Genomic DNA, 21,906 nt, shown 5'->3' with positions numbered 1-21,906 from the left:
CTTAAAAATTTACAACTCTTGCCTCCTCTCAGAATTGTGGTAAGTTATCCTCAAGTGAGAAAATAGTACATTATAGTAGAAGTATTTGAAAACCTTAAATGAAAGACAGCTCTACCTGCTCTGCTTTTAATAATAGTAATAAAATAGATGGCACTAGAAGAAATATGTTAATGTAGGTTTATAAGTCATATGCATAAGACAAGGTTATTGTGAGAAGTTGCACAAAGCTTTTTTCAGTGGGATTTACTGACTGTGAGTATATATGGCTATGCTGGAAAGCACTGACAAAAATGGTAGGAATGTGAATTATTTCCTACCTCAGTTAAAATGTGCAAAAACTTAAGGAGATTTTTAAAAAAACATTTTATAAGAGGCTTATTTCCTGCTTCTCTGGCATATATCTAATTTTGTTAAAACACTTTAAAGAAACATTGCAGGAAGTAGTTTCTAGTGTTGGACAACAAATATTTAACTTTTCTGAGAATCATACATTAAAATATTGGAAAGTCATCCTCAATGTTACAGATTTCAGGTTCTTATCTCTTCCATTAGTCATATGCATAAAGTCGATTTTTAGTGTTGATCATGAAATATAAATCAAGACAAATGGATCAGTAACAAAGTTGCCTTCCGAAGGCTCTCTTTAGCTCTTAATAACTTGGACCAAATGTGTGTGCTCCTGAGGATAATCTGGTCTCCTAATACCTTTTCTATTTACTAAGTGAGTAACAGAAGTTGTAATAGATTTATCATGCAAAATCAGAAAGAAACAGTGATACGATTTGCAAGAAGGCTTATCAGTAGTTTAAAAACTAAAGATTGTCGCTAAGGAAACTTTGTTCAGGTTCAAGAAAGCCTGTTGTATTTTTAATGCGGCAATGGAATATTGTGCTAAATTTACAATTGTTATGTGCAGAAACTACAGTGACAAGTATTTTCTAGAAGTGGGAAATTAAACAGGTTATTACTCCCTTTTTGAATAAAATTATTATTGTGATTGCAAGGCTGTTATCTCTATTAATTTTCAGTGCAACAAATCGTTTTTGCACGATTTTGTTACTCTTCCTTCCCCAGCCACAAATCTGTCTTGTCTCCTTTGGTTAATGACAGGCCAAATGCATTCTGCCTATGTAGAAAATATCTAGATCTCTTCTTATTCTCAAAATAAATTTCCTTACAAAGTATATAAGTTATGCTTTTAATCATACAGAGCCTTTATAACTTTGTGATGTGATAACTATAATATTTTTATGATTACTCTTATGCTGGTATGCCTAACTATTCTTTGAATAGCAGGCAAAATTATGCATGCATTTATTAATTCATGATATTTGAAGGCTTCTGTTTCCTAATGCAGATATACATGGTTACTTTTTATAAACTTTTATTTTTGTTGATGATCAGTGTCATAATTAGCATTAGATTAACAGGCAACAAGCCCCATCAGCAACACAACTTTCCTGCAGATGAGCCTGATCTGTGAATCTCTGCTGGAGAACAAAGAATGTGAATTTGCTCTGCTAAACACATTGAGTAACTCTAAAAGTTGGAGCAAATGTGGCAACATTTGTGTCAAAAATTGTAAATCAACAGTTTATATGTAAAAGTTATAATTTCCCTGGTAATATGCAGCAGTTTCATTGTACCTAATTTGGAATACAAACACCCCACTTCCATCCTCACGCTACTCATTATCCAGAACTGAACTCAAACCCCAAACTTCAAGCATCCACTATCGCTACACAGCTGGGGTGAAGCCGTTTTGAAGGACATAATCCACATTAACTCCCCTTCAGTGTGCATCGCATTTCTTTAACAATAGTTGGGTACATTTTTCTTTGATTCATATAGTACTTGATTTTTTTCTTACACCTGAGGGGATAAACTGAGGTGAACAGGTGTTGATAACTCAGATTTACAAGATTAAAAGTTTCCTACAGCATGCCACGCTATTCCATGCTCCTAGATATCTATTTCAATGCCTGTGCCCCTTCTGCTTCTGTGTATGGGAGAAATGCCTTTTCACCTTGGTCTACAACAAATTATTCAGTAAAACTCTCTATGGTTCATGCTTTAAACCTTTATAAACTTTTTTTTAAAGTTTTTTAAACTTTTAAGTGCTGCCTTATGGTACTCCCTGTTTCATAAGAAGGGACTCTTTAGTAAGAAAGGAAAATTTAGAGAAGCTGAAAACTTTGTGCGTGATCTGAGAGGAAAATGCTTATTTGGGATTAAATAGTGCGTGTCTCGACGTGTTGAGCCGTGACAGCTCTGAAGGAAGACGGGGAGCAGTAGCATTAACATTGCTTCACCCTCGGGCTGTAATCTCCGCTCCCCATCCCGGTCACCGAACAGCGTTCAATGAATTCGGTACCGTGTGTTTCTGACGGGCCGTGTCCCCGCGTCCCCGCCGCCGGCGCTGCAGGGCCCGGGCCGCGGGAAGCGCCGCACGCCGGGTAACGCAAAGCACCTGCGGCCGGGCGGGGGGCACTGCCGGCGGCAAAAGGCGCCTCTTCTCCCGCGGGCACCGCCTGGGCTGCGGAGCTGCGACGACCCGCTGGAGCGCGCTCCACAGCGGCCCTGAGCCCGCCGAAGGGAGGCAGCCGGGCCCGGCCGTGCCCGGTGGCCGTCGGTGTGAGGTGACCGCGGCGGCGGGTGAGTAACCGCCGCCTGACTGGAGGAGGCGCGAAGCCGCGGCGGCCACCAGGGACCCTTCCCGCGACTCGGGCGGCGGGGGCTGGGGGGGCTCCGCGTCCGCTCGCTCCAGGCGGCTTCACGGAGGCCGCGAGGGCAGCCCGGCCCTGCCCCGGGCGAGAGGGGGAGGCAGCCCAGCCCGCCTGCCTGGCGGCGCCTCGCTGGAGGGGAAGGCTTCCCGCCGCCCCCCAGGGTGTTTCCCGTTGCCTCTCAGGCATCGCCGCCCCTCAGGGGCGGTCCGGCCGGCAGCCAGCGGCTCTTACTCACCGGGCGATTCGCCGCTTCCTCTGTCGCGGCCCCTCAGCGCGTCGAGAGCGGGGGCGGGATCCCCGCGGCGCCGCGGGCCAGCGGCGGCCTGGGCGGTGCCCCCACGCCCGGAGCTTCCCCGGCGGGACGGGCGGCGCCCCCACACTCGGAGCTTTGGGCCCGGCGCCGCTGTGCCCGCGGGGCCGGCCGGGCAGCGGGGCGACCCGCGGCAGAACGGGCTCCTGCAGCACCGCTGGGGCTCCTGCAGCACCGCTGGGGCTCCTGCAGCACCGCTGGCCGTGTCAGGTCGTGCCCGGGTATCGGCGGCTGCCGCAGGTGCTGCCCCGGTGATAGTCGTTCCTCAGGCTGGGGCTGCAGCTTCTCCCTTTCTGTCACTAGGGGAAAAAAAATAAAAGAGAAAATCAGTTTTTTCTGTTCCGAAGTGTCGACAGTTGTGTGCTAAGTGCCTTCAATAACCCGGGACGAAGACATTTGATATTGTCTATTTAACTCCCTTTTTAAAACTGCACTTTATCAACATTGTCTGATTTATTTTCTTCCTCTTTTGCTTTTATTGGTGACATTCGTTATCTTTCACGTATTAAATAACAATGTCTACAATATCCAAAGTGGCCGAGGAGGGTCAGCAGTTCTATGTGCTGGAGCAGCTTGGCAGAATCCGTGAGGCAGCGCAGCGCTGCCCGGGGAGGTAATGAGCGCTGAAGGGAATTATTTGAATAACGCTAATGAGGAGGCTGCGTAGCATTGACTCATCGTATCACGGGTGACCTCCTTTCAAATGGCTGTCAGCGATAGTGTCTCTCTGGGACGGTGTTTTAATGTTCATTCATGCTTGTGGCAAAATGGTATTTTTGCCACCCCATTTTTCACATAGCGTTATACGTACTGCTGCTGTCACGCGGCACAGCTCGGTGCTTCCTTTCATGTACTGAAGAGATGTACAATTCAATTAATAATTTTCTTCAATCTGTCGTCTCCTTAGCTTATTTTGAGTGCTGGACAAGGAAGTTAAGTATGTTGTTCGTCTTTGGGCTTGACATCTTCGTCACTGCAGCGAAGGAGAGGTGACTTCAGAGCCACTGCAATGATATATGTGAAGGGCCCTTTTGGTTATGTGGGTTTATAGGAAAGATGGGACCTTTTCCAATGTAACGCTCTTGAGTTGGTAAGCCTTCAATTCATTTTTTGACCTTTCACGTTCAAAGCTGGGGTGTAGCTGTGTTGTTAAGCTACAGCACAAAACAAAGATTACAGAAGACATTTCATAAATTATTCTAGACACATGTTCCAGTGCATTCCAGTAATCTCGTAGTGTTAGTTGAATGTCTTTTGACTTTTTTGACAGATTCTGTTTATATACCTCTTAAACCTGAAAGTGCAATTTCTTGGAAAGAATCTTCTATTGTCATTTTATAAAACTGCTCTTTAAAACTCTTCTGAGAAATGATCTGGTTGCAAATAATCAACTTCATATTCTGCAAAGGCATTTTAAACATCTGTTGAACAAAATAAGTGTGGAACTTACCAGTTATGGCCAAATATGCCCCAGATAGTTGAAGGAAGCCGGCTTTTTTTAGTCTATCAGCTCTTAGACAAAGAAACAAAATCACTTTAGTGGACTACAGTTGCATTTTATTTTAGCAAATACTCTGAGTTCCTAAAAGCCCAATCAACCTTAACATAAACTGACAGTGCTGTGTTGCTTTGGAAGCTCTGTTGAAGTTTGCTGGTGTTTACAGTGGCTGCTCACAATGATAAGTAGATGTTGAAGTGATGATCTCTGGATAGCCAGGGGCTGTGCTGCATTGTAAAGGGATCAAGTCCCTGCAGAAGGAAAGGTGATAACCTGCAGTCTGAAGGTGGGGTACAGCACTGCTTAACCAACACCCTTCATTTTCATTTGGTTGGCTGAGGATAATATCCACTTTAGAAAGAGCTGAGTGCTTCCTGGTAAGTAGAAAATGCATTTTTAAAAGGTGGTTAATTCATCATAGGTTGTTTCTTTGTACGTAATTGCTTCTCTTGGAAGAATGAAGGCTGGGAAAAGATGGAAGATTTCCAGAGAGGCTTCTTAAGTCCTGATTATCTGAAATCTGTATAAACTGCTCTTACCAAGCAAAGTCCCTGCTGAATAAAAAGCAGTACTCAGATGGAATTAAGGTGACTTTTTTATTTGTAACTTACCATAACTGTTTTACTAGCTAGTCTTTGTTGTCAACCCTGAGTTGGAAGATTTTGTTTTGTTTTTTCTTTAATGAAAACCATATCAGTAATTCCGTTGCACTAACAACTACCAAATTTCATGGTAGATGATACTAAGCCTATCTGAATGCAATTTTTCGGGACAAGGCTAATTGATAGTAGTTCTGTGAAGCTGTTATCATAAAGTTGATGTATATGAGAGCAGAGTAAAAGTTAGTGTGGGATGCAGGTGGAATGAAGCGCTGTTTATTCCCCTGTTTCCCAGTAGGGTTCTGCCTGGCAGGCACCTGTTCTTTACTGTGCAGGTCTGTTGTTCTGGAGTCAGCCACCTCTCTCAGCTCCGGTTTGCAGTCAGGCTGCTTTGAAGGAGACTGGAGCAGGGTGAGCTGGTGGGTGCCCTGGCCACTCGCAGGAGGCTGTTTCTGTGCTTCCAGGTGTCAGCGCATCTTCCACGTTGGCTGTGGGAGAGCAGCAGGCAGAAAGGAGCAATGGGGATGTCTGCAGGACGCCTCTCAGGTCTGTTGCAGGGCATTTAGTGGACAAATGTACTCCAAGTGAAATGCTGCCCTTTTCATCTAGTCACATTTTTACATAAGTGATGACTAATGCAAGAAGCAACAGACAGGAAGTAGCTATGATTTTTAATATGTTTTCATCTACTTGTCATTCATTTCCCAGTTCATTACGTGTGCTTGAGAGCGTTAGCTTTCTTTTCAGATTTTTCTTGCTGTTCCTTTTTAAATTTTTTTTAATTAACAAGTAAAACAATCCTATGTCAATCCCGGTAATGAGTCTTTCTGCTAGTTAAGTAGCCTAGTTTAATCAGTGCTTATTTCTTCTCCCCTTTGCATAAATAATATAGGTAAGTTTGTCCTTCCTTTAAGAACTATTATGATATTTTTGGTATATGTATACTGTGTGTTTGATGAGAACACAGCGACTGAGTGAAAGCTGGTGGGATGAGGAGTGGGACTGGTGTCTGTTCATCCAGGGAGCCTGATCAGCAGTGCAAAAATACGTCAAGGGAGACTGGATTTAACATTGCAGGGTTGAGGTTCCTGTGACAGCAAATCCTATGCAAATTGGGTTTATCCAAAATGCTTCATTAATTCAGTTGCAGCTTGGATGCTGTTTATGTCTGCCTGTAAAGTCAAATAACAGGTTATTGACTCTACCTGGGTAACTTCATAGTTTCTTTTTCCTTTCCTGTATCTCACCTGGGCAGCTAAAACAGGTTTGACACTTCTGCTTTCACAGAACATATGACCAGATGAAGTTATATTTGCAGAAGAAAATTAGCTGTGTCCACTGTCATTGCAGAGAAATACCATGGTATTTTTTTCCTTCCTCTGACTTTTTATGCAAGTATGTGTGGTGTGGGGTTGTTGGTTTTGTTTCGTTTTTTAAATAAGAAATTGCTTAGTCCACATTTCTCTGATAATAACGGGAAGAAAACAAACTGCCTTTGGATTGTCAAGTTTCAGGTGCTTTTCTGTGGCGATTAGAAAGGGCGGATACCGGGATGCAAACAAGGATTCACGCACAGACAGAGATCAGGAAGGAGCGCAGAGCTGGGCAGAGCAGAGAGCTGAGCCAGGCTGAGGCTTTCTTTATTAGTCAGTGACAATTTATAGGATTTACAGATACGGACCTGGACGAGGATGTTACGTGAGGTGTTTTTCCAATAATTGTTATTAAAAACACACCACACTGACGTTATCTCTGTTTCAGTCACATTCCCGCTCATTCACAGACCAGGCCCAAGGACATTCACATATCATACATATGGGGGCAGTTTTCTGACCCGAGATATCATTCTCACTGGCCTGGGCTATCACTTCTTACACTCCTAAAAACCATACTTCTGTATAATCTGTCTAAGGTCCTTTAGCTGGAACTGCTGTTCCCACACTTTTCTTCAACACAGTGCTGGCTGTTTATGACTACGTGAGAAAACGCAGTCTCCCCCACATCTAGCTGTGCTGTCAGTGGACACATGCAACTATGAACCTGTGATTTCTTAAGTTTTTTATTTTGTATTTTCTTACCGAAGTGTTCTTTGAATGGACATTTTAATTAGACGTGGAAGTATGGATCCATGTATCCTTTATTTAGATACGAATGTGTTCGCTGTGTATACACACAGAGCATGTATGTCATGTTTAATAGGGAAGCTTTCAAAACGTATCTCTTCTAGGATACGTCTGCAAAGCATGTGCTTCAGTGAAACAGTTCCATTTCTTGAGCCATTCCAATACCTTTACTGCTATTAAAAGTTCGGTTCTTCAAAAACTGTGTGTGCTTGCAATTGTGTGCTCTGAGATGGCTTTACATGCTCTCATGTCTTTATCCACAAGTGATTGCTTAGAGCATGAGGATGTGGATTTAAGCAGGTATAAATTTTGCAGTAATGAAGGCAGTAGCGATATAATGCATTCATTTATGTCAGGGGGATTTCCTGCACCGTAAGTTATTTGTGCACCAAGTTATTAGTTTGCATGAATAAAGCTACTAAAATATTGCCTGTTAAGTGCAAGAGATGTAAGAATTATGAGTTAATATATACAGATAAAAAGATGTAAAGGTTTTGGGGTTCAAACAGATTACCTCCTGGTGCATTTAGATGATTACAACGCATTTATTTACTCCAGAAATATCTGAGCATTCAGATTTAAAAGAGCTTTGGAAACCAGAATATAGAAAAAGTTAATGAAAATAAAACATTCACTTCTGGAAAATGTACATCATGAAGCATTCGTAGCTCTTCTACAGATAGGATATAGTTTGTTGAGAGGAATAAAACATTCTGTTGCAGACTTTGCAGTTTGACGTCTGCTGATTAACACTGGAATGTAATTATTTGATGTAATCAGATAGCAAAATACTTTGGGATAGCGGGTAGTATGGTTCTGGCTGAGAAGGTTATTTCATAAAGATGAGGATGTCCTGCCAGTATTCAGTGGGGTCTCTGCTGGTGGCTGAGGATGAGAGCTGGCAAAATGCGTTGCCATTTCATTTCTTTTACAGATATTTTCATCATTATTTAAATACTCTCAATATACTCACTATCCCACCCTGGTTTTGGCTCTGTTTCTTACTGCCACTCATTAAAATGATTTTCAGTAGGATTAATGAATGATCATGTTTAAAGAATAAGTAATTTTTTTATTATTATTTTTTTTGGGGGGGGGAAAGGGTGCCCAACTTCAGATGCAACTGCTGCTTTAGACTACTGTTAAATAGAGCCATTAGTCTTACCTGACTTCTTTTCTCTGCTTGTCAGCTCAATTACAGGTTGTCAGTGCCAAAGAATAAGCTCTTGTCAGTGGAGCGGAATCGAGGGACGTGTTAGCACCTGCTCTCAGCAGAGTTCCTGACCTCTGCTTACCACCGCGCAAACCCACTTGGTTTTAGAGAAGAGGTTGATCTGTATCAGCAATGTCTTGTACTCACTTCTTTAAAATCGTGTTCACTGTGTGTTAGAATAGAATATTTTGTCACTTCAAGTGGGGAAATAAGATGTTTAATCACACCTTCTGTATATTGTGTGGTTGAATGAAGATGGCATTTTCTTCTGGACTGGCAACAAACAATACTGATATGAATGTTCTAAGAATGCCTTTATTTTGCTACTCTAAAGGAAACTGCAGTGCAGCTACTTTGCAAATGAATATGTTTTGAAGTTCTTCCCTTTAAATCTTGTAGTGTCGATCTCACAAACCCGTCTAAGAGCCAAGTCCTTATTCAAGGTATTCTTTTGAGCAAGGAAGAAAGTGAAGAGGCAGTCATTGCGACAATGACTGTCTGTGGTTAATTTTAAACACAAAAAACACCTTAGTGGGCTTCTGAAAATGACGGGGACTTGGAGAATAAAGTACCCAAGTTACTTGTGAAAATGCTGTTTAGGAACCTGCAACATCTGGAACACAGAATTCTGAGTGTGCTTGTATAACCTTCAAAAAGGTTTTGGCACAGTTGTAAAACCAGAATTAATTTCTCCAACTGTGGACGCTAAAGTCATTAGGACATACTTAGAAAAATGCATAGAATGTACGCTGTCTCATCTTTATGCCTGCCTTTGTTTCAGAGCTGTCTAGGATTGGATCGTGGATGCATGCAGAAATACCAAAGTTCAGTGAACTGTGGGTTTTTGTGGCAGAAGAGAAAGAAAAGGGAGTCTGTGGGGTTATTTTGTCATGTTCTTTTGTTCCTTACTAAGCTTCCTTTTCTTCATGTCTTCTGATAAGCATCTTAAACCCAACATTCCTAATGAACTGAGTGAGCCTGGGGTGCTAGACGTTCCTAGGGCTGCTGGTGAGCCTGGTTCCTTTAAGTAGTCTGAAAGACAGAAGTAATCTGCTCTGTTGATTCTGGTACTGCTGTGGAAGTTCATGCTGAGTTCAGGCTGTTCATTCAGTTAAGTTCATTCAACAGACATTAGGGAGTCAAATACAAAATAATTATGAGCGGTCTGTGGCCCAGCGCTGAAAAAATACTGCATTATTTGTTTTTTAAAATAAATATCAAACTTGTATTTTTTCAGATAAAGAAAAAATGTTCTTAGCAAAATGAGTGTGTGTTTATTGGAAATTAGTCTGTATGTGAAACCACAGCTAGCTCTGTTTAGAGTTGTTAATCTAGCAAATTTTGTCTCCCTGTGGTAGAAAGGAAAGCAGTACATATGGTGAGTTCCCATTACCTTGAGGTGCATTTTTAAAATAATGGCTATTTTCATGGAAGTATAAAGTTTTATAATTCCTATATCTGATCGTTTGTTTTTAATGAAACAGATGTGCTGTTAATGCTTTGCTGTGAATGTGGTGGTAGTAAGACAGCAACAGTCGTGGTGAATTGCTGTATCTGTCTGTTGGGGCAGAAAATATGTTCAGAGTATGTTGTATTAGTTCCTCCTCCTTGGTTACCTGCCTCAGATTACTGTTACTTTTAAATACTCCTTGGTTCGACCACTTTTTCTGCAAGTTGTATTCTGTATGCTCCTTGCTACTCTGTGTTCTGTCCTTCCTGTTCATCTGTTGACCACTGACTTTGAAGAATAGGAGGTGAGGGGGCCTTGCTCAGAGTTTTAGAAAATAAATGCTGATTTTTGGTCTTTCCTTTTTTAGGGCACAAGTGACGCTTTCTTGTTTTGTTTTCGTGGGCCTCTTTTTGTCAGTTTTAAAAACTTCATTGGGAGTTTGAGGTTGTCCCAAGTACTTGGAGGCACTTGAGGAGGTGGATACTCGGTTGGGTGTGAAAGGACTACTTACCCCATGGGACCATCTGGGCTCAAATATTACAGGCTTTATAAAATTATGTATGTGTTAGCAAACATTTTAAATGTTTTGTTTTGTAGACTTGTCCATCAGATTTCCTGGTTTTCTTTCTATGTCCTGTGAAAACTTACCAAGGCGTCCACACATCATTAAGGCATGAAATACCCATCTTCTCTTCTCTTTTCTCCTTTTGTTGGAGTTACTTACATGTGATCATAAAGACACAGGATGGATTGCAAAATGATTATAAATAATTATGTGAGTAATTCAAAATCAGTTACTTACACAACAGTAATGAAGTTCTGTCAGCCCATTGGGCTGACAGTTATTGATCCTGATTCTTAAATATAATTCAATTTTACCTCTTATTTTGAGGACTTGGAATTTGAGGACTTTAGAATCTGCAATTATTTGCAGGTCCAAATTGCACTTATTCAGGATTATTTTTTTTTGGTAGCTGCACCTTGACAGGTGATATCCTTGACCCTGCTGAAATCAACAAGACCTTTTTCTGTTGACTTCAGTAAGTATTGGATTGGGCCCATAATTTACACTTGCAAATAACTGTGGCAAAAAATCACATCTGCAGAAATGGAGGCAATATCTCAAAACTAAGCTAACTTCTCCTTGCGAGTTTTTTTGAAAGGAAATTCTTTAACTGGCTGTGTTTTCTGCCTTGTCCTCTGGGTCTATGAGAGCCACAGTGATTTTCAGACACTATCAGATGGCAATGACATGATGTATAGCTGCCTCCTTGAAAAGAAAGCTCCCTCTAGACTTGGGAGGAGTTCTACTCCTTTGTTCCCACTGTGATGAGCCACAAAGACCTTCACCAGAGAGGAACTGCTGGTTTAGGACAGATGAGAGTGTGGTCCAGGGCTTGCTTGGCTTTTTTGTTCACACACTTCTCAGGCCACAAAGCATTTGATTCTCTGTAGCAAATAGCAGTGTAACTGGTCAGGTGTGACCAAAGGTGTAAGGCAGAAATGCCACCTGCTTGTAAGAGAAACAAGGGAGGCTTTGTTCTTTCAACCCTCTCCCCACTAATTCAGTCACGGAACTGTCCCGATGTTGGTGGTAGGGTTGGCTGGCAGACACCAAATGTTTGCAAAAATGAAAGCAAAGCCTCAATGTGCTGATTTGAATGTTTGCAAGAGAAAAATCCAGTGTATTTCCAATAGATTGTTTACCTCAGCTGAACTGGAAACTGACTGGCAACTTGAAGTCATACTCTAGAAAATATTTGAAGTATCTCTTTATTCTCCAGTAGAACTTTATTTAGAAAGACCTTATTTAGAAATATCTACCGGTTTTGAAACACTGAGATTTATAGGTGACCTTTAAACAAAGAATGCGGTATCAGTGCGAGAGATAAATGATTTGATTTCTCCTATATGCTGGAGTGGAAAGAAGTATCTTTAGACATATCTACCTTTTCCTTATGATACCAGCGGGCCTGCAGCTGGAAGGCAGCGTTATGACTGTAGCATTAGGACTGATGCTTTTGAGGTACAGAATCCACCTTTATGACCTTTATAGTTCAGGCGGAATTAATAGTGAAATGTTGATTCTCTAGGATGGGCTATGAATAGCTTATTTAAAAAAAAAAATAATAATATTGCAAGTTAGGGGAAAGAACTTAAAATGTTCTAAAAAGCATAAATATCTGAAGTTTTCTTTGAACTGTTGCTTATCTGCATTAATTCCAACCACGTAAGAAAAGCAGGACCACCTTCCTATACAGAGAATAAATAAGTCTGTCAGTGTTATGACGTTCCGAAGATTTCTTTTCTTTGCAAGTGCTCAGTGTCCATGAGCATTTAACAGGAATGACTTTCATCATACTTGGTGTCTATAAGCTGATTTGTAATTATTACTGTCAAGCGTCAAGATAGGGTCCTTATGTAGCTTGGTTGATGCAAATCCAATTCTGCTTTGCCATGTGGGTTTTCTTTTTCTCTTTTTTCCCCGCATTGCTCTTTGCCTGCTCACAGCTGGGAAGGATATCATCTTGGAAGTGGTCCAGCGGTTGTTTACATAATCACATGGTGTGCTTCTCACCCAGAACATGTAGGTGAAGAAGTTAATACCTATAGAGCATTTGGTCTATGACTTCTCCTGTCTCAGTTTTCAAAGAATCAATTAAAATTTGAGCTGCCTTTAGCTGTGGTAATTAGTGGGATGAATGTGTAACTTTTAATTATTACTATTTGTCTGGAAACATCACTCTTCAAAATAAGCTAGATAGCAATGCCAATCTGTTTCACAGAATCACAGAATCGGCTGGGTTGGAAAAGACCTCAGAGATCATCGAGTCCAACCCTTGGTCCAACTCTAGTCCGTTTACTAGATCATGGCACTAAGTGCCATGTCCAATCTCAGTTTAAAAACCTCCAGGGACGGCGAGTCCAGCACCTCCCTGGGCAGCCATTCCAATGCCTGACCACTCTCTCTGCAAAGAATTTCTTTCTAATATCCAGCCTAAATTTCCCCTGGCAGAGTTTAAGCCCATGCCCCTTGTCCTGTTGCTGACTGCCTGGGAGAAGAGACCAATCCCCACCTGGCTATAACTTCCCTTCAGGTAGTTATAGAGAGTGATGAGGTCACCTCTAAGCCTCCTCTTCTCCAGACTAAACAACCCCAGCTCCCTCAGCCTCTCCTCATAGGTCTTATGTTCAAGTCCCTTCACCAGTCGTGTTGCTCTTCTCTGGACCCGCTCCAGCACTTCAATCTCTTTCCTGAACTGAGGGGCCCAGAACTGAACACAATACTCCAGGTGTGGCCTCACCAATGCAGAGCACAGGGGAAGGATCACTGCCCTTGTCCTGCTGACCACGCTGTTTTTGATACAGGACAGGATACCGTTGGCCTTCTTGGCCACCTGGGCACACTGGTGGCTCATGTTGAGCTTCCTGTCCATTAGCACCCCCAGGTCCCTTTCTGTCTGACTGCTCTCCAGCCACTCTGCGCCCAGCCTGGAGCGCTGCAGGGGGTTGTTGTGACCAAAGTGCAGCACCCGGCATTTGGTCTTATTGAATTTCATCCCATTGGAATCAGCCCATTTTTCCAGTCTATCCAGATCCCTCTGCAGAGCCCTCCTGCCTTCCAGCAGGTCGACACTCGCTCCAAACTTGGTGTCATCAGCAAATTTGCTGATGATGGTCTCAATCCCCTCATCTAAATCATCAATAAAGATGTTAAACAGGACTGGACCCAACACTGACCCCTGGGGAACACCACTAGTGACTGGCCGCCAGCTGGATGCAGCCCCATTCACCAGCACTCTCTGGGCCCGGCCCTCCAGCCAGTTCTTAACCCAGCGTAGAGTACACTTGTCCAAGCCATGGGCTACCAGCTTTTGTGAGAGTATATTATGGGAGACAGTGTCAAAGGCCTTGCTGAAGTCCAGATAGACCACATCCATTTAAACTTGATTAATTGGGGAGAAATCAGTTAATGATGGCTTATTCTCTAACTAACTTGCAAAAGAAGGAAGCCAGGACAGCCCTGTTGGATTGAGAAGCCTGCCCTGTGATATCCAGCTCTAACTCCGTCAGGGAATTTGACAGAGTTTGCCAGAAAAAGTATTTAAATAATGCACTTTTCAGAGTGAAATGCGATTAAGCATGCAACATTTCAAACCAAAGTGCTGTGGTGGTTTCACCTTCAAATACAGCATGGCAAAATACTGACACCATATTTGCCTGAAATGCTTTCAGTGTGGTCACCGCTGTTATCTCCCACAACATTTGGAAAAACATGGTCACCTGAAAGAGGAAAATCCTGTGAGATTACTTAATAGTTCAAGAAAACTGAACAGAGACATTTTAGACTGTCTCTTCTACATGCCACCGCTAGGAATAATTTTGGGGTTCCATTCATGGATGAAACCAGCATGTATTCACATTCCTGAGAAATTTAAGTAGTACATCAGTACTTTACAGTGATGGGGCAGATGACCTTTGGCTGCCTTTGGGATGGAGCAAAAAGGGTTTAAGGAAGAGACAGAGTGTGACAGAGTAGGGGAGCTCAGTGTGATGAGGGAGAATAAATCCTTGAAGGTGCGTGTAAATGGTGAGTGAGCACTGTACTCTGGTCAGAAGGAATCAAAATCTGTTCAAGCGAAGGTAGTTGCACTTGACGCCTGTGTAGACGCGCACTCAGATCTGTGCTCGTCCAGAGGTTCTCGGGGACAAGCCCCGTGTGCGCAGTGCTCCCAACCGATTCCCGTGCTGCGGTGGATCAGGAGCAGTGGCAGCACTGCGCTGCAGTAGCAAACTGTCTGTTAGCTCAGCCTTGTGTCCTTCGTGACCTCGGACATCTGCAATTTCCAGATTCCGACTCCCAAATCCCGTGAGCCCGATGAAGGGGAGTGAAGGGAACCTGCAGTGTTGTGCAGATGTAGAGGCGTGATCCGTCACATCACGTAATTCAATGCTGTCTGGACTCCCCTTGTCTGGGGGCACAGGGAGCGGGGCTGCATAGCCGCCTCTTTGGTGTGTTGTGTGGGTGGGTTTGGTTTGGTTTGGTTTGGTTTTTCCCCTCCCAGCTTGGCATGTGTTCACACAGGGCAGGCTAGGAAAGGGCACAGTGAGGAGCTGTGTTACCAAGTTCTGGTGTAAACTTTTCCATATACAAGGAACCAGAGGTGTAAGTTCAGGTGATTACTCTGGGCCCTTTTAACTCTTCAGTTCCCAAGTGTATTTTCTCAAATTTGGCTGCAAAAATATAAATGGCCCAGTTAAGCAGTCCCAATTACAGTACAGTTCAGAGCAAGAATTCAGTGACTTGGGGTAAGTTGTTGATGGTGCTGGTGTGTTATGTGGGTGTTCTGACTTTGTTTGTTTTGTTTGTGCTGGTTTTGGTTGTTGTTGTTTGTGGGTGTTTTTTTTTCCCCACACACATTTGGAAAAATAATTAGTAGTATATCAGCCAGTTTGGTTAAAACAAACACAGAATGGATGAACCATTTGAACTGATAAAATGAACTTTCTCTGCAAGCTGTCCTTAGAGCTTGTCCTTTTCCCTGTTTGAGAGAAGTGTGGTGTCAAATGCAAGCTATGCTGTAGTTCGTGAAAGGACCCCATGTTCAGCAATTATGCATGTGTGGTTTGTTGTTTTTTTCTTTTAATGGGAAATTAATTCAGCACAACTTTTTCTGCTTCTTACTGTGCACAGTTAAACTGGTCTGTAGAGGGTACGTATGCAAGGCTGGTTTCCTGGGGCAGAACTAATCCAATAATTTATGAGCTCAGCAGATGTTTCTGCTTTTCAGGCCAGGTGTAATCTCGTGCACCATTTTTCTTTTTCTTCTTCCCTGGAGTAAATGCTAACTGGGCTGATGGCCAACAGTTTAATTACCTTTTTTCTTTTTCCCTTCTAGATGTGTGCAGTGTCACCTTACATCAGACTTAGCCTGTTTTAGGAAAAGTGTGGTGGTGCGTTTGCTCGTACTTCCAGCAGAAAATGATCGCTGGTTGCTTTACCTTTACAATGGCATTTACTGACTTACATGAACGTGTTTGGCACAACTGGAACAGCGGCACTACTGGGTTTTGATCACCAAGAAGAATTTGGTTTGTATATCCTAATGAAAATGCTTTTTAGTTGTATTACTATTAAGTTCTTACTTCACCAAGGACTTAACTCATCATTTCTTTACCTTGGTTTTACCCAGAATTTGTGTAAAAGTCCGGTCAGAACTGGGCCAGGAAAGTGAGATATCAGGGCTAGAGACATTGAAGAAATACTTGGAGATGCGTGTGATACTTTCCTTGAAGTCTGTGTCCTCTGAGGGCTGTTGGCTCCTACCCTTCAGGGTAACGGGGCCGTGTTGCTGCTAATTGGCTGTACCAGTAGTTTGACCGGGAAAAAAAGAAAGAGTAATAATAGCAAGAAAAGTACTGACCTGTAGGGAGGCAGGAATGATGCCCCGGGGATCACTGTTGGTCCAGACTGATAAACTGTCTTGTGACTTACCTAGAAGGGAGGAAATGGCATGCCAGTAAAACTTTTATATGTAATAGACCAAGATCTGTCAGCTTCTCTGGCAGAAACAAACTGCCAGCAACAGAAAGAAGGATTTGATCTTTTAGATACTGAATGTGAATTCTTTGCTGCGGGACTTTTTCTTGCACAGCTGTGGTGGTCAAGGGAGGCAGAGTTTTCAACCCTGACAATCTCTGCATGCAAAAGCAATGGATATAGTGGTAACTACATTAGCCAAACTCTGCCTTTTGCCAATACAGCTTATTTTACTGGAGAGAGGAAGGATATGTACTCGGCTGGCTATGGTGTTGTGGTAAAAATATTTCATGGCTGTGATTATGTAGGCAGAATTAAACGAACAAACAAAAAGCACTAGTATCGTCCTATCGGCAAAATGATTCTGCACAGAGCTGGCCTTGGTTCGTTTAGAAAATGAATTTTAGGTGGTTTGAATCACTACTATTTGTAACTAATTTTACATAATGAACCGTGGTCCCTAGATTAAAATCTTAGTTGCGTGGGGCTCTGAAGCGAGAGATGCTTTCAGAAGCTGGTTCAGCATTTTGATGTTTCTGGGTTGCTCAGCAGGCATATGTCTTTCTAATTATGTTCAGGCACTTTAGTTAGGAGCTTAAAGTTAGGTACTGTGACAGTAAATATCCCTTATTTTTAAGCCCAAGATGTGAAAGAGGTTCATTTTGGTTGGCAGGTGTTCTCTCAGTAGCGAACATGCTGCTGCACTGTCAGTGTGTGTGTGTGTCTGGCAGCTGCCGCTGCGGCCAGTGAGGCAGGACTGGCTGAAACCATAAAAGTGTGGGATGATAAACTAGTACCTTGTTGAGTTTATTCTTATTTTCAAACCTAGTGCCCGTATTTCTAACGCTTTTAACCATCTGGAATCTTGGCAGATACGTTTTCTAGACGAGCAAGTACAGTTCAGTGGGGTTGCTGTTGTTGCGACAGGTACTGGGCTGCCGGAGCAGCACGGCTTGGTGGTCTTTTGTGCACAAGAAAGTTCATAGCCCGCACCAATGTCAGTTTGCAGGACATGTGGCATTTTAAGATGTCAGTAAGTTAAGTGGGGTCTGTAAACATTTCTAGGCAGATTTTGATTCCTTTGATAAGTATATACTTACTGTTTGAACACTTTGAAAGGAAACATGCGTCTATTTTTCTTACATCACAACGTGATTAATCACAGTACCAAGATACCTAAACACTGAAGAGCGTTTTGGAGAGAGAATTCTGATTACCAGCAGAATTAAGTGTTGTATTTTCTGCTGAAGATTGCTATGGTGCAGATGCTAACGCTGCCTCTGCTGATTCAAACAAATTGTAAATAATGCTTGCAGAAAATTCTCTAAAAGCCACAGTTGCCATAGTGGTAATTTTCGTGGCCATATGTATCCATTTTAAAGGATACTTAAGATCTCCATAGCTGACTCCAATAAAAGGAAATAGAATAAATCGCTCCTTAATCAGTACCTTAATTTAATTTCTTCAAAAGCAAAAACCTTTAAGGTATTTAAGATGGAAATGCTGACTCGTCCAAAGCGTTTCTTTGTTTAAACATAGATTTTATATAAAGATAAAAATATTAAGGACCTCACTCAAGGCACAGTTATGTTGTAGAGTATCCAAGATGTTTTTACTTGCCTCTCTGAGACACAAATATAACTGTAAAGAGTCCGATTTCTTGGCAGTATCCGCTCTGTTGTGCTCACAATATGCTTAGGGCCCTCTTTTCATGAGGCCAAACACATTATTTTGAGAACTAAAAGCCACCCAGCTGTGGCGAGTATTTGCAGCACCTTCAAGCAAGCGAACCTGGAGCAGCAGCCACCCCAGTGAACCTGGTACTCTGCATTTTTGCCGCTCTTTGTTAGTACATTCCGGGCTGTACCTCTGCTGTTGCTTTCATGACAAGTAGATGTGCAAATGCAGGTTTTGCCTCACTGAGAGGTACCACGTGTTCTACAAAAATAATTTCAGAAAAGCAATAACTTTAGGCTGACGTTTGTTTGAAAGAGAATGAAGATTATCTGGGTGTGTGGTCCAGAAAATGCTGCATTTATTCCTGGGCAAGAGACAAAGGAGGAGGCTAAAGCAGTTCAGATGTAGTGGTTTCCATCAAAATCTTTGTGTTCTGCATTATCAGATAATTAATGGTGCTGTGTGACTCCCTATACCAAGTATAATTTGGTGATAATGATTAGGTAAGGAGTTCAACTGTTCAGTTTCAATGGCAGCATAAAATAAGGCAATAATAAGTTTAATGTGCAAAACTAGTAAACTGTCAGGTGTTAAATTAAACAGCATAACTCTCTGCCTGGCATTCTTATTTTTTAGTGGTGTATATTAAACTGTGTACTACTTGGTGTAATTTTTCTTTATACACTAATTTAAGTATAATTCCAGCAGCTATTGTCTTCTGAAACCCAGGGGTTAGCGCTGGGTGGTGTTACCCCTGTGGTGCCCCCAATGCAGAGTTCAAATGTGTCACTTGATGTCAAAATTCAATGACTGGATCTTGCTGGTATTGAACGACTGGGCTGTTTAGAAACTTGTTTGTTAATGTGTCACAGTCATCACGTACCAGGACAAGGTTCTCAATCCATGATAGGCTGGCTCATTTTCTGGAGTAGTAGTAGCTTATTTAAAAGCTGTGCTTTAATAGCAAGACAATTTTGAATAATGCATATATACAGGTTTGCTTTTTCATCTGCTTTGATTCAGCTGTTCCTAATAGAACAATCGATTTTGAGTTTATTAGTGTTAACAGCTAATGCCTTAAATACTTCCTCCCATGAATAACAAAATTGCAGCCGTATAAATAACTACATTGCTTTGATGCCTGGATATGGTTGTGTCTTATAATGAATTCATTTTCCAACAAGAAAACCAATTTTAGAAAACAATAGTTTTACTTATCGGTCGTTCTTCAAAGGAGCTTAATTTCACAGTAATTCAATCATATAGCCATACTTATTACTTGTTAATGTTAATGAAGTAAATATTTCTAAAATAATTGCATAACTTTAAGTGTCGCTAATGATTTTTACTACTTTATCTTCAACATTTCTCATTTCGTACTTCAAATGGGCACATTAACAATTTTTTCACGTTTCGTGTTTCTTTTCTCTTTAACTTGTGCTCTCTTTCGTTAGACATCAGATCTAAAAAGCTTCTGCTATGACAAGCTGGATTTTTGCCTGCCTACCGTATATGCTTTAGTCTTTTTTGTAGAGTTTTGAAGTGTTTATGCTGTAACAATACAAAAGATGTATGTGCACGCTTATTTTTTCTGCCATGTATTGTATTAGTCACTGTTAATGGAGCAAATTACATTATGTACACTGAGGCATATTCCTCTTTATTTAGGATCAAAGCTTAAACTTCTGCTTTAGGAAGACCTGTTTATGGTGATTTTTGTTTATAGAGGGTAGGTATAAGAGCAAGAAGAAGAGTTAAGTTTAGGGTAAAGATGGTTTTTCCTATCATAATCTGTCATTAAAATCTTAATCTTGACTATACTCAGTGGCTTGTCATTTAGATTTTTGATCTGTATGGATTTTGATGAATTCTCAAAATCCTGTTTGCAATTAACCATTCTTTTCCATGTGCTTCAGCTGCTGGGAATACCACCAAGTTAGCCCAAACTTGTTAGTATTAGTTTTTAGTATTAGTCTTAGGAAAAGTATTATATTAATTGGATTATGTCAAATTCTGTAGTGCCTTTTCAGGCAAAATATCAGTTTAAATATGAAAAGACAAGATTCCAGCATGGAAGAATGAAGATATTTAAAGCAAGGTAAGTTATTGAGGAGCATCTTTCCCCTTTATCATTGGCTCTAGGAGATCAAAGCTGATTTTGACCTTTCTGTGTGTATGCGATTGACATGAGGTTTTAATTCTCTCTACACCCCTGGCCCCACTCTGAATTCTGTGCCTGTGTTGAGTGGCTTGGGGAAGACCAAGGGTGACCAGAGCATTAAGCTCCGCTTTAACTCAACTGGGTAGTATTAAAAAAATCTATGCAGCCGGCATAGCTTGTATTAGTTGTGTTTTATCTGAAAAAAAAATATATCTGCTACTGTATTTTATCTGTTTAGTAATTATACTTCTATTTAGAGGTTCTGTATTTGAGGTACTGTATTTGAGAGGATCAGTGGTAAAATCCTTGCCCTTGTAGACTTCATGTAGATCCTGTGACTTAAGGAGGATTAGAGTTCAAAGACTCCCAGTTGAATGAACATGTTTCCTTCAAGAAATGGACCGAGGATCAGACAGCACGATTACTGTGGATGGATTCAACTGGGCAGTCTTTTGCAGATCATCTTCATTCGGCTTATTATTACCAGAAGACCGCTGGTGTCCTCCTGTCTGGCTGTTCAGAAAGGTTTTTTTGCCTCTGCATCTCCCAATTTGCAATCAAGCATGTGCCATAAATGTACGTCATATACTACAGCTGTGTGCTGGTAATGTCAAGAGAGGTGGACCTATCTGCAGACCTTCAAGAGTTCATTGTCACGCAGGACAAAATTATTATCTTGCTTTTTTACAAGTATTATATTAATTGGATTATGTCAAATTCTGTAGTGCCTTTTCAGGCAAAATATCAGTTTAAATATGAAAAGACAAGATTCCAGCATGGAAGAATGAAGATATTTAAAGCAAGGTAAGTTATTGAGGAGCAAATTTACAGGAGAAACATTTTTTTTCCTCTGCTCTATTTCTGTAAATCTGGAAGGCACATTTTGTAAAAACAAAGTTTAAAATGAACCTTAGGTAGTCAATGGATTAATTCTATAATTTGTGTTGCAGATTTTATGGAAATTGGAATTTGATAATGACTATTCCTCAGTCCTCTTTAGAGAGAAGACGACAGTTTAACATGGAAGAGAAGCTCAAAGTGTATTGTGGATTTTTTGCTTGTTTGTTTTTAATTAGGTTTGATGCATCAGCAGTTGATTTACCTTGATATGATATAGAGGCAATTCTCAGTGTCATCTCTGAATTTTTGTGTTTTGTTTTGTTTTTAAGTGGATGTTGGGAAAAACGTGTCTACGGAGTATCAAAAGAGATGCTTAGCATAGGTCTACCCAAGGTGATTAGAGTAAGCTCTGCACTCCAAGCTCTTTCTTGCTGAGTTTCAGCATGTAGCCGAGTTGCAATAGTATTCAGGTTTCAGTTCAGGCCCACATTTTGTGTTTCTAGTGGTTTCTTTCTCTGAGAAGTTAATGTTTGCTTAACTAGAGCAAGGTGAACGAAACTGAAGGTGTCTCACAACAGCAGGACTCAGCACCGGGGAAATGAGACTTTTGTGGACAATTTTTAGTAGCATTTGCACTCTTCTCTATCTGCAGCCAATTAGATCCATGCCCATATTTCAATAATTAAATCTCTCTGTTTAGTCTTGTAAATCCAAGCTGGGCTGTTTTTCAAAGAACATGTCTCCTTTGTCTGACATCTGGATATTTAG

General features: G+C 41.4%; 1 protein-coding gene across 1 annotated transcript in view; it reads left to right on the top strand.

Annotated features, from left to right (window-relative positions):
• The first annotated feature begins 2,500 nt into the window (after nt 1–2,500).
• The window catches only part of SPSB4 (splA/ryanodine receptor domain and SOCS box containing 4), a 172,188-nt gene continuing 152,782 nt past the window's right edge, over nt 2,501–21,906 (top strand). Inside the window, exon 1 of the mRNA XM_065074413.1 lies at nt 2,501–2,655. The gene's annotated coding sequence lies outside the window, so the exon portion shown is untranslated. The remainder of the gene's footprint in view (nt 2,656–21,906) is intronic.

The sequence above is a fragment of the Columba livia genome, chromosome 9, assembly GCF_036013475.1.
Source record: "Columba livia isolate bColLiv1 breed racing homer chromosome 9, bColLiv1.pat.W.v2, whole genome shotgun sequence".
NCBI lineage: Eukaryota > Metazoa > Chordata > Aves > Columbiformes > Columbidae > Columba > Columba livia.
The sequence above is the reverse complement of the archived record's forward strand: the minus strand, read 5'-3'. Positions and strand labels throughout refer to the sequence as shown.